A 16,983-nucleotide genomic window follows, 5' to 3' on the forward strand; every position below is an offset into this window, starting at 1 on the left:
CGTTGCGCAGGAAGACGTGCGTTGCAGAGTGCAAGTCCGTTGGTATGTGATGCTTCGCTGGGGGCTTGTAAGTCCGGCCGCACGGAGTAAATTTTCCCACGACGTGACATATGCGCTGGAGATCGTCGGAGGAGGTTGTAGAAGGAAAAAATTCGGCAGGGACGACCAATGGGTCGCCATACACCATTTCAGCTGCCGAGACGTCGAGGGCGTCCTTAGGAGTGGTCCTTAGTCCCAGGAGGACCCAGGGAAGCTGAATAAACCAGTTGCAATCCTTGCAGCGGGACATCAAAGCTGCTTTGAGGGTGCGATGAAAACGTTCAACCATTCCATTGGCAGCGGGGTTGTAGGCCGTTGTCTGATGTAGGGTGATGCCCAGGAGATTTGCTAATGACGTCCACAATTGAGAGGTGAAAGTGGTTCCCCTGTCAGAAGTAATATGCTCAGGGATACCGAATCTTGAAATCCATCCAGAGAGTAAGGCAGATGTACATGAGGCGGACGTTGCAGTTTCCATGGGAATGGCCTCAGGCCAACGAGTGGAGCGGTCGATGACGGTAAACAGGTAACGATGTCCTTGTGATGTGGGTAGGGGGCCTACAACGTTGACGTGAATGTGTGCGAAACGACGCTGAGGTTGAGGAAAGGTGCCCACTCCTGAATCCGTGTGTCGATGTACTTTGGAAGTTTGGCAAGAAGTACAGGCGCGGACCCAATCCTTAGCATCCTTAGAAATGCCATGCCAAATGAACTTGGCCTTCAGCAGCTGTGCAGTAGAACGGCACGAGGGATGTGAAAGGCCGTGAATGAAATCAAACACTTGTCGGCGCATGGGAGCAGGAATTGAAGGTCGCGGTCTACTAGTACTGACATCACAGAGGAGGGTGGTGTTGGAGTCTTCGAGGGGAAAGTCTTCCCAACGGAGGGACGTGCAGGATGTCCTACAAGCTTGATATTCTGGATCCTGTCGTTAGGCTTCAGCCAGGGCGTTGTAATCCAATCCCAGTTGAACGGCAGCCAACATGTTTCTTGACAGGGCATCGGCAACGGGATTCATTTTCCCTGGGACGTATTGGAGGGTGCAATTGTTTTCAGCCACGGCGGAGAGATGTCGGCGTTGACAGGCGGACCAGGCGTCACACTGTCGAGTGAAGGTGTGCACCAGAGGCATGTGGTCTGTGCGAATGACGAAGGGCGTACCTTCTAAGAAATGGCGAAAGTGACGGACAGCCAAGTGCGCCGCCATCAATTCTCGATCGAAGGTAGAATAACCCGATTCTGCCTTGGACAGTTTTCTGCTGAAGAAGGCCAATGGGTGGGGCAAGCCTTTGACCACCTGCTCGAGTACTGCACCAATAGCGACGTCGCTGGCATCGGTGGAGAGAAGGAGAGGGGCGTGTGGGATAGGAAAAGTGAGAGCCGCAGCAGTTGATAGGGCCTTCTTTGCATTGCAGAAGGCTGCTTCTTGAAGGGGACCCCACTTCAGGTCCTTTGGCTTGCCCTTGAGGGAGGCGTAGAGGGGAGCAAGAGTGGCGGCAATGGCTGGCAAAAAACGGTGATAATAGTTGATCATGCTGAAGAATTCCTGCAGAGCTTTGATGGTCGAGGGCGCGAGGAAGTTCTGAACGGCTGCTACCTTCTCAGGGAGGGGATGGACTCCCTCAGGAGTGATACGGTGCCCTAAGAACGACACTTCGTTGGCGCCAAAGGTACACTTGTCGTACCGGACTACAAGGCCGTTTTGTTGCAGGCGGTCGAGCACGATGCGCAGGTGACGGAGGTGTTCCTCTTTTGAGGAGGAGAACACAAGTATGTCGTCCACATAACATACACAGAAAGGGAGGTCCCCTAAGATGCCATCCATGAGACGTTGAAACGTTGCCCCAGCATTACGAAGGCCAAAACAGGAGTAATTGAAGCTGTATGTACCAAACGGAGTGGTGATGGCGGTCTTGGGGATGTCTTCTGGGTTCATAGGCACCTGATAATACCCCTTCAGGAGGTCGAGCGTAGAGAAAACCTTCGCTTTGTGCAGGTAGGAGGTCACGTCGGCAATGTTTGGGAGGGGGTAGTGATCCGGTTCTGTTTGCATGTTCAGGCACCTGTAATCCCCGCACGGACGGAGGGACCCGTCTTTCTTCAGAACGATGTGTAAGGGTGACGACCATGGGCTGGAGGCCTTTTGGCAAAGGCCCATTTCCTCCATTTCGGCGAACGTCTGTTTGGCGGCTGCCAATCGTTCCGGTGCCAGACGTCTGAATTTTGCGAAGACTGGGGGTCCCGTCGTCTTGATATGGTGATAAATACCGTGCTTGGCAGGAACCGTGGGCGTTTGGCAAAGTTCTGGACGGAAGACTTCCGGGTACGAAGTGAGGAGGTGGGCGTAGGCATCCGTGGGTGCGCTGGTGTGGAGAGCGAGGTTAGAGGGGGCGGGTTGAAGAGGTGTCGACAAGTACGAGTCTGCGTTGACCAATCGTCGGTGGGCGACATCGACCAGAAGATGGAAATGAGAGAGGAAATCCACACCGAGGATTGGCATTGTGACGTCAGCAACGAGAAACTTCCAATTGAATTTACCGTTTCCGAACGATAATGTGAGGTTCTCGTAACAATAGGTGGGTATCGCAGATCCGTTGGCAGCTACCAAGCGGACGTCGGCAGATATAGACAGACTACGTCGTGCCTTGAAGAGTTTCCTTGGCAAAAGAGAACGACAAGCACCCATGTCTACCAAAAATCGCACGCCCGTTCCTGCATCCTGTAAAAAGAAAAGATTAGAAACATGGGAGGCCACCGCCACAAGCGATGGCCTACTTACACGTTTTTTGGCCACTGACAAACCTTGGCACATTTCTTCGCGGTTGCCCCGAATCTGAAGTGGTAGTAGCAAAACTGCGGCGGATGGGAGGTAGTAAGTGGTTGTAGAAGTCGTTCGTTGGGGCGTGAGCGATTGGTGGGTGGTGGGCGGCTTTGTCGCCGCTTCGGCACGTCACGGGGTAGGCGTGTATGTCCTACGGCATTCATGTCAGCTTCGGTTGACGTTGAATAGGCATCCTCGTCGTCAGGGGTGGAGGCGTTGATGGAGGTCTTGAAGTGGCTGTCCATAAGGGCGTCGGCTTTGGTCATCAAGTCCTTTATGGGTAAACTATCGACATCGGGTATGGCAGCGCGCACAGGTTCTGGTAAACGGCGTATCCAAAGGGCACGAAGTAGGTTCACCTCACGAGGAGAGCCATCTGCGGCAGGTTGAAGGCGAGCGATACTGGTCATTTTCCTGAGGGCAAGCGAAGCCCTTTGGTCCCCCAACGGTTGTTGCGAGAGCTGAAAAAGCTTTGCTATACGGGCGGCTGGCGACGGCGAGTACTGCTGCAGAAGGTATGTTTTGAGGGTGTCATACGCTATTGGGGTGTCTCCTTGTTCACAAAGCCAGTCGGATATTTCTGGGAAGGTGTCCTCGGGTATCGCCGCGAAAACATAATCCGCTTTGGTGGTTGAGCAAGTCACGCCCCTGATACGAAACTGGACTTCTGTGCGCTGAAACCAAGCAAATGCCTCTCCGCTGGCAAACGATGAAAGTTTGAATGGAGCAGCCGCAGCACCAACTGCCGTAGAGTCCGCCATAGTACCAACGATGAAGGGGCGAGGGGGTGGGGGTGGAAGGTGGTGGGAGCGAGTCGACTTCCGGGGTCACCAATGTGACGGACCGAGAGAGGGTTGTGAACTCAAAGGCAGGATGCAATCAACTGAGTTGTTTATTAAGGAACACTCTCCTTTATATACAAAACCTCAAGGCAACAGGACATAACATGTTTGAGAGACAGACAATGTTACAGAGCAAAACCGGAGACATGATCATTCAGGTTCTTTTTAGTGCGAGGGAAGAGCGCAGATACAAGCATAATATACAGTATACAAAATAATTATGTACAATTGTGTGACACACGGTTGGTACAGTACCAATCAATTCACTGTTCCTCGCAGCACTAGACGACAGGTTTCAACTCTTGCAATTGCTTCGCGTAGTGTTTAAAGAACACCCCGGATGACTTCCATCCAGTGTTTGAGCAAAGCCGCTCAAAGTCCATGTATTGGAAGAAGTTTAATGACGAAGCAATTTTTCTTGGATCACGACCTGCGGGTATACTGTCAGGATCCGCTCTGCGAATGAAATAGGTGATCTTCGCCCTTAGTTGTCTTAGGGATAGATTTGACCCCGAGGTTTCTCCTTTAAAGAGCTGTCCTCCCCTGAAGTCTGAAGTTCTACGAAGATAGACCTTTAGACACACTACTGGACACAGCGAGAGATCTTCCTTCAGAGGGCAGATTCTCCAGGGACCCCTCCGTTTGGTAGGTAGCTCGTTCTTGGCGAGAAATGTTGGGTCAGGAAAGAGATTCAGTTCTCCTACTTCTGTGAACTGAATATAGCCCTCATCCCTGGAAAGGGCCACTATTTCACTAACTCTGGTCCCCTAGGGTAAAGCAAACAAGAATATAACTTTCTGGGTTAAGTCTTTCAGAGAGCAATCCTCATTTTTCACTGTTGAAGAAAAGTGTAGGACCTTATCCAAGGACCATAAAATGGGCTTCAGAGAGGCTGCAGGCCTAAGCCTTGCGCAGGCCTTAGGGATCTTGTTAAAGATTTTGTTTGACAAGTCTACTTGGAAGGCGTATAGCAGAGGTCTAGTCAAGGCTGATTTACCCGTCGTTATCGTGGTGGCTGCTAAACCTTGTTTATGAAGGTGAATAAAGAAGGATAAACAGAAGTCTGTTGAGATTTCTTTTGGTCCTTTTGCCTTGACGAAAGCAACCCACTTCTTCCAAGATGACTCATATTGTCCTGTAGTAGACTTAGACTTATATTCTTCTAAGAAGTCTATACTGTCTCACGAGATCCCAAACCTTTTCTTTACTGCTAAGGAGAGAAAATCATGAGATGAAGGTTTTGGGTTTTCTGTGATGAAGCGAAGACAGTCGACTTCTGTATTTGTTGAGTCAGTACTGGGTCCAGCAGAGGGACCAGCCTCAACCTCAGTTCCAATACCAGAGGGAACCAATTGCTCTTTGACCACTTGGGAGTCACTAGTGGTACCATTCCCTGAAAGGATCTCAGCTTGTTGAGGACCTTCATTAAGAGGTCGGTTGGAGGGAACAGGTAAATCCAGTTCCATTTGAGGCCACGTAACGAGGTAGTTTCTTGTTGTCGCGAAGAGGTCAATCTGCAGTTTTGGGACTTAACGTAAGATGAAGGAGAATGATCCTGCGGCTAGGGACCATTCTGACTATCGGCATAAGCCTGGATAGAGCGTCCGCTGTCACATTGCGGAACCCCTGCAAGTAAACTGCTGATAAATGCTATCTCTTCTTTTCCGCTAAGCGGAAGATGGCCAACATCACTTAGTTGATTTGGGGTGATCTCGAACCTTGACTATTCAAACATCACACTATCACCTCGCTGTCTAAGATCAGTCTTATATGGACTGAATGTTGAGGAGACAATTTCTTTAGCATGAGAAAGACTGCCAAGGCTTCCAAAACGTTGATGTGGAAGGTCTTGAATAGGGAAGACCAAGTCCCTTGGAGTTTCCGTTGGTGAGAGTGACCTCCCCAACCTTCCTTTGATGCGTCTGTATGGATGATGACTGAAGGTAGAGGTGGTTGCAAGGGCACAGACCTTTTCAGGTTCTTAGCCTTCGACCATGGCTTGAGAAGTGATTGTAGTTGAGACGGTATCGGTCGTTTGATGCGTATCTTCTCCAGACTCCTGATGCATCTTTCAGTTGTGCTCTTAGCACCGGGTCTGTCACTGATGCAAACTGAAGAGAAGCCAGTACTCTCTCCTGTTGGCATCTTGATATCCTATCGGATTTCAGAAGTCTCTTGAAAGATCCCGCTGTCTCTCTCCTCTTCCCTGGGGGAATGGAGAGATGGTGTGACTTTAAGTTCCAATGAATTCCTAGCCATTGAAACTCCTGAGCTGGAGATAAGCAAGACTTCTTGACGTTGATCTTGAATCCCAGATGTTTCAGAAATTGGATAAGTTTCTTGGATGCTTGCGTGCACTCCGTCTCGGATGCTGCCCACACCAGCCAGTCGTTCAGGTAGGCTACTACCTGGACACCTTCTAGGCCTAGTTGTTGAATGACTGCATCTGCAAGCTTTGTAAAAATCCTTGGGGCTATGTTTAGTCCGAAGGGCATGGCTCTGAAGACGTATTTCTTCTTCTGTAGCCTGAATCCTAGGTAGGAGGAGAGTGGGCGATTGATTGGAATATGCCAATAGGCATCTGCCATGTCTATCGAGACTGTGTACGCCCTTTTTGGCAGCAGGATCCTTATGTGTTGAAGGGTTAACATCCTAAACTTGTTTTTTTCTATGAACTTGTTGAGTGGCGACAAGTCCAGAATGACTCTGAGTTTGTCTGAGTCCTTGGGAACACAAAACAGCCTTCCTTGGAATTTGATGGACTTTGCCCTCCTTATCACCCGTTTGCTCAAAAGTTCTCGGGTGTATTCTTCCAGGACGGGGGTGGAGTGTTGGAAGAATTGAGGAAATGATGGTGGAGCTGTCCTCCAGCTCCATCCTAGTCCGTTCTTGATTAGGCTGTGGGCCCAAAGATCTAAGGTCCAGCGATCCTGAAATTGTTGGAGTCTTCCTCCTACCGGAAGCATCTCATTGCTTCGACTGTCCGGAGGTCTTGCCTCCTTGACCGCGTCCTCCCTTACCCCCTCTTCCTCTTGGAGGGTATCTAGAGGAGACCCTTTTCAACCCTCTACCTTTAGGACGAAAGGTAGTGGTCTGCCTCTCATACGCAGGTTGAAATGCTGGTGACTGGGCAACCAGCTGCTGAGGCACCATCTGGTAAGTTGGCTGGGGTTGTGCCACCATCTGGGGTACCGCAGTCATAGGAACTGTGGGAAGTTGTTGCTGTTGCTGTTGTCTGACAGGGCGAGAGGGCAACCTAGGTCTCTTCGTCTTCCTCTTTGGTTGTGGACCCTCATCCGGGGAAGACTTCCTTTTCGCCGACATGCCCCACTTCTGGAGAAGATTCCTATTCTCCGTGGTGGCCTTGTCCACTACTTCCTTGACCACTTCGCTTGGGAAGAGGTCTTTTCCCCAGATATTAGAGGTTATCAGCTTCCTAGGTTCGTGTTTCACTGCAGCCGAAGCAAACGCGATCTCCCTACATGCCCGTCTGGCTTTCACAAAGCCATATAGGTCCTTGACCAGTGTAGCCAAATGTGATTTGGCGATGACCATGTACATATCTGGGGATCTGTTGTCACTTGCCATTGCCTTCAAGGGACAGGGATGCGGCAAGTCTCTCCTTTGTCTCTTGCTCCCTTTGCAAGAGAAACTCAGACAACTTAGGGAGGTTTTCACTGAACTGACGTCCAGCAATATCCGCCTCCAGCTTCCCAACTGAGAAGGTAAGGTGGATTTCCTTCCAGTCGTTCCCGTCCATAGGCAGGGCTAGGGACAAGGGTCTACACTCCTCGAGTGTAGGGCAAAACTTGCCTGTGTCCACTGCCTTCATGACTGCCTTAAACCCTTTTGCCGTAAAGGGAAAGGCTAGTGTAGCAGGAGCAAGAAACGAATGGTGTGTCTTGCTAAGGGCTGGCACTTTCGAATTAGTGAAGCCCTTTTCTTTCAGGCTACTTGCCAACAGAGCCTGAGCTTTTTCATGGTCAAGCACTATGACCTCTTTTGGTTCTGTCTCCTCCTTGGAAACAGGTTCTGCCTTCAAGCGGAGGAAGCAGTCTGGGTAAGACTTAAAGCTGGGCCAAAAGTCAACATCCTCTATGAGGACAGCCCCCAGCTTCTCTGAAATGAAAATCATCGCATTGGTGATAGGCATGTATTCCTCATGTCTGCAAGGGTTCACGTCAGAGCAAGGAGGAAGATCTTTTACATTGAGTCTCCTCTGAGACCTATGGGACACGGTGAGATGGTCCATCCTTCTCCTCAATTCAGCGTCCCTTTCTTCGTTCTTCTTACGAGGACTTTCCATCATAGACATGAGACTAGCCAAAGCTTTTCCCATGTCATCCGATGGAGGAGCAGAAGACATTGAGGATACTGGTTCTGGGGCCGGAACCAACGAAACGGACTCGGATTTGACGTCATCCTCTTCAGTCTTGGGAGCCAGGGTAGACTCCTCTTCTAGACCTCAGACACCTCCGACATCCTCTCATCTAGGTGGATGTCCTTCATCGCATCAGAGACATCCGTATCTACGGATATCGGAGTTTAAGATGGTAAAGAAGGATTGGATTGGATTGGTAACAGGATATTAGCTAACTTAGAGTATGCTGGTGACGCTGTCCTTATTAGCAAAACACCACAGGATTTGCAAAGCTTGCTTACTAGAATATATCACATGAGGTTGGGGTCAAGATAAATAAAAGAACGATAGAATGATGAAAACGGAATATGCAATGGAAGATGAACTATCATTGGAAGGAGAAAGGATTAATGAAGGGGAATCATTTGAATATTTAGGAACTATGATCACTAATTCAAGGTCTTTAGAAATGAAGTTTAATGAAAGATTAAAAAGAGAAAATCTGATAATGACTAGGTTAAGTATCATAAGTATCATACTATATATCAGTTTAGTGAGATTGGTGTTACTGTATGGATATGAGTCGTTGTATGACGATTAAACAATATCGAAAAGATTTTGTAGATTTGAAAATAAAGCTTTCAGAGGAATATTGGGAGTTGAATACCAGGACAGGATTAGAAATGAAACTATAAGAGAGATTACTCAAGTGCCATATGTGGATAAGATCATGGTGAGGAGTAGATGGAGATGGATTGGGCTTGCTCATCGCCCTCCCCAAGAGAGATTAGTTCACCAAACTTTCAACTGGGCTCCAGAAGGTGCAGAAGACTTGGAAGACTCAGGCCTACATGGCTGAGGACTATGAAACGTGAATTTGGGGATGATTAATGGAGAAGACATAATGATGATGATGATGAAGATGATGAAACTATAAATGGCTTATGTCAACCTGTTCAACTTAAAACATTTGCTGCAAGTTTGAACATCTGAAGATCTACCGATTCAACTACCCTATCAGGAAAATCATTCCACAACTTGGTCAGAGCTGGAATAAAACTTTTAGAATACTGTGTAGTATTGATCCTCATGATGGAGAAGGCCTGAATAGGAGAATTAACTGCATGCCTAGTATTAAGATCAACATGGAACTGTCTGGGAAGATCTGAATGTAAAGGATGATCAGAATTATGAAAAATCTTATGAAACATACATAACGAACTAATTAAATGACGGTACCAGAGATTAATATCTAGATCAAGAATAAGAAATTTAATGGACCGTAAGTTCCTGTCCAAAAAATTAAGATGAGAATCGGCAGCTGAAGAGCGAACAGGAGAACAATGCTCGAAACAAGGTAGAATGAAAGAATCAAAACACTTCTTCAGAATAGAATAATCACCGTACATAGGGTCATGTGATGCATATAAGGGCTTTGATTAGCTAGATCTGAAAGATTGCATTGAAGAGATGGGGAAAATTATTGGATGGAAGGAAGCCCTGACGGTGAAGAAAAGGAATGGAAAAAGGTATAACAGCTGTTAACTGTCCTGCAGGCACAACAGAAAACACTGAGATTGAAGGAAGAGTAAGACCAGGAACTGACAAATAGAACAGCATCAGTAAAAATAATATTACCTTGATAAGGACTATTGAAATTGGATCTGGTAGATGATATTATGTTTCCCACAGGAAGGAAAGAAGGAATAGAATGTGCTAGGAGTAATTGCCATAGTTTGAAGATCGCATCAGTGCCAATCCCCCCCCCCCCCCTCCCACGTGAAAAAAAATCTGGTATATTAATAATCAATAAAAGAAAGAAAAAGAAGGAAGAAGAGATTAAAACTAAAGTGAAGAGTGAGTCTTTAAGTATACTTAAGTAATATAATCATCTGGGTGAATGGTACACTGCGAAAGGAAACAAAGAATTTAGCATTAATAAGAAAAGCCAAATGATCGGGTATATGACCCAAGAAATACGAAAATATGGTGACGTCAGAAAATTAGTAAATGACATTGGAACTCAAATAGAAAACATATCAAATAGTAGTTGCACCAACAATATTTGCTAACGTAGAGACCTGGGGTGATATGAGAGATAAAGATACGAAAGATCTGAAAGACCTTCAATTCAGGATAATAAGAAATATGTATGAACAACCTCTAAGTACTCCATATTGGGGCATCCCAACAGATACAGGAATCTGGCTAGCGTCTTGCAGAATAGACTATGAAAAATAATGCTCTTCCATAAGAAACATCACAAACTCTGATGAAAAGAGACTAATCAGAGAGATAATTGAAGAACTCCTATGGAAAGTGCTGGAGTAGCAGCATCGAAGAAATTTGCTGTCAATATAGATTGGATTAGGGAGAATAAGGAATAGGGGGGGAAAGCGACCCTGAAATAGGAAATTAAGAAAAGAATTGTAAAAGATAGAGGAAACTATTGAAGAAAAGAAGAAAGGGATAAAAAAATTGATTCATAGAAGGAAATAGCCCACAGCCTTTTATCACGAAAATGGATATGGATAAGGCAGTCCCTATAATGAAGGCAAGATTAAACATGCACAATCTAAGAGTAAATTTCAGGGGGAAATACGCCGATGATGTGTGTGACTTATGCAAAGAAGATAATACAGAACATTTATTTTCAAGCCTAAAATTAGGAAAGTTGCAGAAACAAGATATAAGCGTTGGTATGTTGCAAGATCATAGCAGAGAGCTGGTGGTATAAATAAGTAGGGCCATGAATCTGAAAGAAGATTTCAGAAATACCCAACTTACAACAATGGTTTACCAAAACTGATAACAAGGTATTATTATCCCAACTGATTTCAAGGTAGAATGTAGATTTTCATTGGAAATGATATTTATATTACAGGAAAAAACTAAATTGTAATGATAAGTATAAGATTAGAAGCTTTGCACCTATCTATCAAGTAACAAATTGCCTGCAAACTTATTTTGCGGAGTGAGCAGTTAGGAACCAGGAACCAGGAACTAGTCACCAGGATTTAAATTTCTACTGCCATCCAAACCACAATAGCCCGATCGCTTTCTTAATAATTTAACTTATTCTATTTTCTTATCTTATGTAATTTTTTCCTAACGTTTTCTTATTAAGAATAGAAATTAATTCAGGTAATTTGTTTAGTTCCTTTACTTTTATTTTGATTTTGTTTGTTAGACAAGAAGACCCGATTAACAATTGTGCCATTATGATAGATGATGTAGATTGTAGAGTGTAGACAGACAGCCAGTGACGTCAAAACACACAGATTTGCAATTTTAGAGAAGAAATACGTTCATACTAAGTTAATGCTGAAACCTACATGAATAAAAAGGGACATCAACTTTTTCAAGTTGCTTCAGAAAATGTTTCATTTCCTTTAAATTCGTTTGAAACGTTAAAAGAAGTACACTTCGCCGACCCAAGATAGTTTGTATCTAGTTTTTAGCATGCGATGCTTATCCTAATCCTAGTGGAGTTTAGATAATTTAAATCCATGACATAATATAGTTAGGACTACTCATGCACGTTTTTAACTTTATTTTAACATTTCAAGTGGCACTCTTTTGAACTATTCTAGGTAGACCCAAAAGTCTGTGGCTCACACTCAAAGTTAATTCACAGCATTGAAAACACGTAAGAAAGATTGACATCTTGAATTTTGGCAAAATCGTATATACAAAGTATGAATGAAACGAACGAAACGAGTAAAAAAAAAGAACTCAACTTTTTATGATGGGCGATCCACGTGGAAAAAATATACTTTCACGAACATTTCCATTTTAGGAAGGGCCTCCATTTAAGTTTCCGCTCGCGCAGTGACAACCTTTAATGTCACTTTCCACCTCAAAGAACAAGGTAACCTATTTTTTGCCAATGCTCAACCACGCCAAGGCAACAGATGTCTTTTGGGCTTCCATCGACAAACGGGTAAGGTTACGATTTAGACTACTTCTCGGCCACAAGGACCCCGCCCCCACATATCTATAGACCTTGCTGTGGGATTGCTACAGGCAGGGTTCCATATTTGAGCTCGGGTGTTGGTGGTCAATTACTGGCATATTTTCAACATTTCATTATTATAGCGGTTAAAGTTTTTCTTCAAAAGTCATTCATAAATGTGACAATAAATGCTTTGCCATCACTGACCTTGCTCAACCTTTCCCATTAGGTAATATTTTCTATACATTTCATAAACGTGTCAATTTATGCTCTACTTTTGGAATTCTTACGTTAACCATACTATACAGGCTTTTTATTTCAACTGCCTTTCAAAAGCTTTTCAATTATACCATAGTTTTTAATTACTCTAAAACCTTTTCAGTAACCCTCCATGATTATGCCAATTAATGTTTTACTTTTAATTACAGACTATCATGGCAAGGTCAGTTTAATACTTTAAATAATCCCCCATAAGCATTTAAATCCATGCTTTATTTTCCATGTCTACAAAACCGTGTTAACTGATTCTTTGCTTCATTAGCCCTAATGACAATGATTGTCAGTGGTGTTTTAATCATCCCTTAAAAGTATTTATTAATTCTTTATTATGAAAAAAATAAGTTTTTTTTTTTATATACTCATCCTAACAGATGTTTATTCTATAGGTTTTAGCTCAACATGTTAATCATTTATTTCTCTATTGAAATTCTAATACTAAGATTATCTTTTCATGATAGTAGGACTCCCTGCTTATTGTACCAATCATTGTGAATGTTTTAGGAAGTTATACCTATATCATATAATTTTTTTTTTTTTTTCTCAAAAGAAACCACTTTTTAGAGAACTTGTTTTGTAAGGGTGAATAAAGTACACTTTTAGGGATGGTTATTATCAAATGAATCTATTTACCACAATTCTGACTTGCATTCTCAAGTACAAATTGACAGCCAGTTTTATTGGGATAACTTATCCTTCACACATACCTCTTGGAGAGAGAGAGAGAGAGAGAGAGAGAGAGAGAGAGAGAGAGAGAGAGAGAGAGAGAGAGAGAGACTGTGAAATGTCAAGGCAATGTGTCTCTTGTTTAATGCACAGCTAAACTAGATAGTTAGGAGGGCATCCAATCAAGCAAGGGGGAGCCAGTATCCTTCTAAACGTTATTTTAAGATTGAATTCCTCCTCGAATAGGAGAGAGATGCTTTATCCATAAGTGGAGGATTACAGACACAAACTGACCAATTGTGATGTGTCCTGAAGTTGGTTACCAGATTTTTTCCCTTTTATTGAGAAATACACATTTACAATTCTTACAATTCATATTATATCAGATTAGTATAGCGTGATGAAGGGGCGATTTATGTCTTTTCTTGCAATTTTAAATTTAAATTTTTTCTCTCTCAAATCATCTTAGTAATGCATGAAAATATGATATTTCTGGAAATAAAAGCTGGAAAACATCTAATTCCGTTTGAATATTTTACATAAAAAAGAAAAATAGTATAAGAAAGAGACTCAAATTAATTCCATTAGGCACAATGAGGATGAATTTGAAAGGTATTTGTCAATATGAAGGGTTCTCAAAGGAAATGCTATAAAAGATTAATAACCTGAGGTTTCCAAAAAAATGTAAAAGTTCACATAAAACCAACCTTTATTACAGGACGTCATCAGCAGGGGACTTAGTCGACACTGGTTTGAGGCCAAAGGAAGCTGGCTGAATTTGACCTTACAATGTAGACGGGTAAGGTCTGACTGACACCACTTGATTGACAAGTACAAAAGGACGGATTGAGTATTTCAGTATTTACGTATGTACTTTGAAAGATATTTGGAATGTGAGATAAGATAGTTAAGCTGGGCAAAGTGATACGTCAACGTATTATGATGTTTTCTGCCATGCATGAAACATACACAAGGTTAAAGGGGAGCTCTAATCATATCCTATTCTTGATCTAAAAATGTTTCAACAGTGTTCCTTTATTTTCTTAAGTATGAGTAGATAGATTTTCTTAGCTTTTCCAAGAGCTTTGTACTGGAAAATTTGTGATGAAAAATGTAGCCTGTTGAGCGCTAAATGTGTTCCTTTAGCTTTTTCGAATACAATGGCGATGAGAAAAAAAAAGTCGTTGTTATAGTTGTTTATCAATTAATTACTCTTTTAAATGTTTAGGCTAAGATTTGTTTCGAACATAAAGTTTTCACTTTAGAAAACCATAAAACCCTTAGTACGTTTGAGAATGTACCTTTATCTATTAAAAAACCATTCATTGATAAGTTCACAGAGTTAAGATTAGATTCAGAACATTCATAATGAAATGATAAAACGCTGGTGGGAAAATACTTTGGTACGTGGGCAATAAGAATAAGAGCATTTAAGCTTTAAACCTCAGTAATAATTCATGGTCTATATGCTATACATAAAGCAAAGCTTATGATTAAATTGATAGATAGGTAATGCAGAGGCCATGGAAAATGTATTGCAGGATTAAAAGTTTTGGGGGATTAAAGAGGCAAGGGTGTTGATGTGTTATATTTCATACATCTATGGTTGGAATAATGCTAAGAGTAAGAAAAAGGACAGCAGATGTAAGCTCAAACTCGTAGTTAAAATTGATCGTAGATGGACTATAGAATGGGTGTTTGATCTAATATGGTATTGCTTAGGGTTAGTGAAGAGAAAATACAGAGACCGAATGTTTATGCAAAAGTTGAGAGTTAAGGGTAAATGTCAGGAAGATTATTGTTTATGAAGATAAATGGAAACCATCATGTAAAACAAATGTTGCTATTGATTTGAAAAAATGGTAGCAGATTATTCGTTTTTGCCTTCAGAATAAATATAACAGATGATGGCAAAATAAGAAGAGGAGAGTTGCAGGACAGGTAACGGCATATCACGAATGTAAAAGCTGGGAAGAGATTTCGAACGTCTTTGAAAGCACTGGAGGGAATGTATGAAGGGAATATAACTGTCTATTTATGAATGTGAAGCTTAGATGTTAAATGCAAATGAAAGAAAACCAATTTGAAGCCGCTGAAATTTATTTTATGCTCAGTTGGCTATATATATGTGGCGTACGAAGAACGTAAAATATGAGAAATGTAGATACAAAAAAGTAAGGATCACAGTATTTAGGGATGGTTTTGTCCTATGAAAATAATCAAAAGTGTTAGTGTTGTGGTAAGGATGTATAATTCAAAGGTTCTAGGAGGATAGGAGAGTCCTGGAAACGCCTAGTAGCCTATAAGGGCTTAACAAATGGCCGGCTATTGCTTTGGAAATTTGCTGCACACGGTAAAGTACGAATGTGGCAGTAAGTGATACTTTTATTATTTTATGGAATAATTCCTGCGTAGAGAAACTGGTTACTTTTGGGAAATAAATGCTAATCGTATTTTCTGAATGATTGATTATGTCTGTTCAACTCGCTTAAAGTGAACGTCCGAAATGTAATAAGATATTGTTAGAATCTTCATAAAGTGAGGATCCTAATGATATGCTTTTTAAACTGTATTGGGCTCTGTGAACTTATTGGAACTTGATAATAATAATAATAATAATAATAATAATAATAATAATAATAATAATAATAATAATAATAATAATAATAATAATAATCATCATTTGACAAAGGGGAAAAGTATAATGATATTTCAGTAGTTTTTTAATTTAAATCGGAAAAGTTTCAAGGTTCCAAATTATATTGTAATGAAAGGTATTCCACATTATGCTAATGTGGAATAATCTCTTCCAATTTGGTTCATAATTCTTTTACTAATTTTCCTAACACTTAAGGACTTTATTAAATAAACCATGTTTTTCCCACAAGCCTCATTATTGAGAGGAGAGAGAGAGAGAGAGAGAGAGAGAGAGAGAGAGAGAGAGAGAGAGAGACGATCGTATCCGTATGTCTATCTGCCCGCCTGTATTATATGGTATGTGTAAGACATATAATTTATGTTTTAAGAGGATGTCAAAGATTATACTAGATCACATTATCAATCTTTTGTTGAATCAATTGGGTGGTTATATTCTAAGCCATTTTAAGACATTTCATGATGGCTTAAGGCGTAAAATTTTCTGTTGTTACTAAACATAGATTATGGACAATTATCTTTTAGACTAACTCCTTCACGAATCTCTTCTTCTGCAGCATCTAATTTTGTTAAGAATAAAAAAAATGCGGCATCATTGTATAATGATGTACTATGTACCACATTTGATTCCAAAATTGCCTCTTGGCTCAAGGATTTCCATCTTCATCATCGATGTGCCTTCTTCTAGATTTGCTTTCCTTGTATTCAACATTAGGCAATTTTTCCTTTGCATATTCTTCAAAATGATAGAAACGATCCCGGGCACCTTCAACAAAATCAGAAAATGAAGCATACAATTTCCTACATACTTCTAGACTAACTTTGGGATCTTGCAGTGATTGGCTAGTCTTGTAAAATAACTCCACAAATATTTTTGATGTTACCATGAATTAAAACTCTTCCATTCTATTCAAAATATTTATGGCTTGATTAATTGTTTCGCCGTTCTCTGTAGCACCAACATGTAGTTAATGCAATGCAGGAATAATGAATTATTCCATCATAACCATCAAGCATTGCACTTGTGACCATTGAATGTGCTTCCCATCTAGTCCTTAAGAAATACTTTGGAGCTCAGGTATCATCTTCGAAAAATGACAACAGTGTTGTCCATCTATGTGTAGATTATGAAAAGAAATTGTATATATCTTGAACAATTCAAAAAACATTTACAGCATCTAAGCAACAGAAAATTACAAAACATAATAAACAGAGGAGGAAGATTAGTAAAGGGTGACCCACTCTGAGAAAGGATTACACCTATACTAATTGAATTTGCCTGGCTACTAAAGCTAGAATTGCAATAACCCATCAAGTTATCAGAACCGGATGTCCAAAATATCTTAGAGAATTCTTATACATCGTACAG

General features: G+C 42.0%; 1 protein-coding gene across 1 annotated transcript in view; it reads right to left on the minus strand.

Annotated features, from left to right (window-relative positions):
- LOC137645797 (uncharacterized) overlaps positions 1 to 13,812 on the minus strand; it is an 81,014-nt gene extending 67,202 nt beyond the window's left edge. Inside the window, exon 1 of the mRNA XM_068378744.1 lies at positions 13,667 to 13,812. The gene's annotated coding sequence lies outside the window, so the exon portion shown is untranslated. The remainder of the gene's footprint in view (positions 1 to 13,666) is intronic.
- Between the last annotated feature and the right edge of the window lie 3,171 nt (positions 13,813 to 16,983).

This window comes from Palaemon carinicauda, chromosome 8, assembly GCF_036898095.1.
Source record: "Palaemon carinicauda isolate YSFRI2023 chromosome 8, ASM3689809v2, whole genome shotgun sequence".
Taxonomy (NCBI): domain Eukaryota; kingdom Metazoa; phylum Arthropoda; class Malacostraca; order Decapoda; family Palaemonidae; genus Palaemon; species Palaemon carinicauda.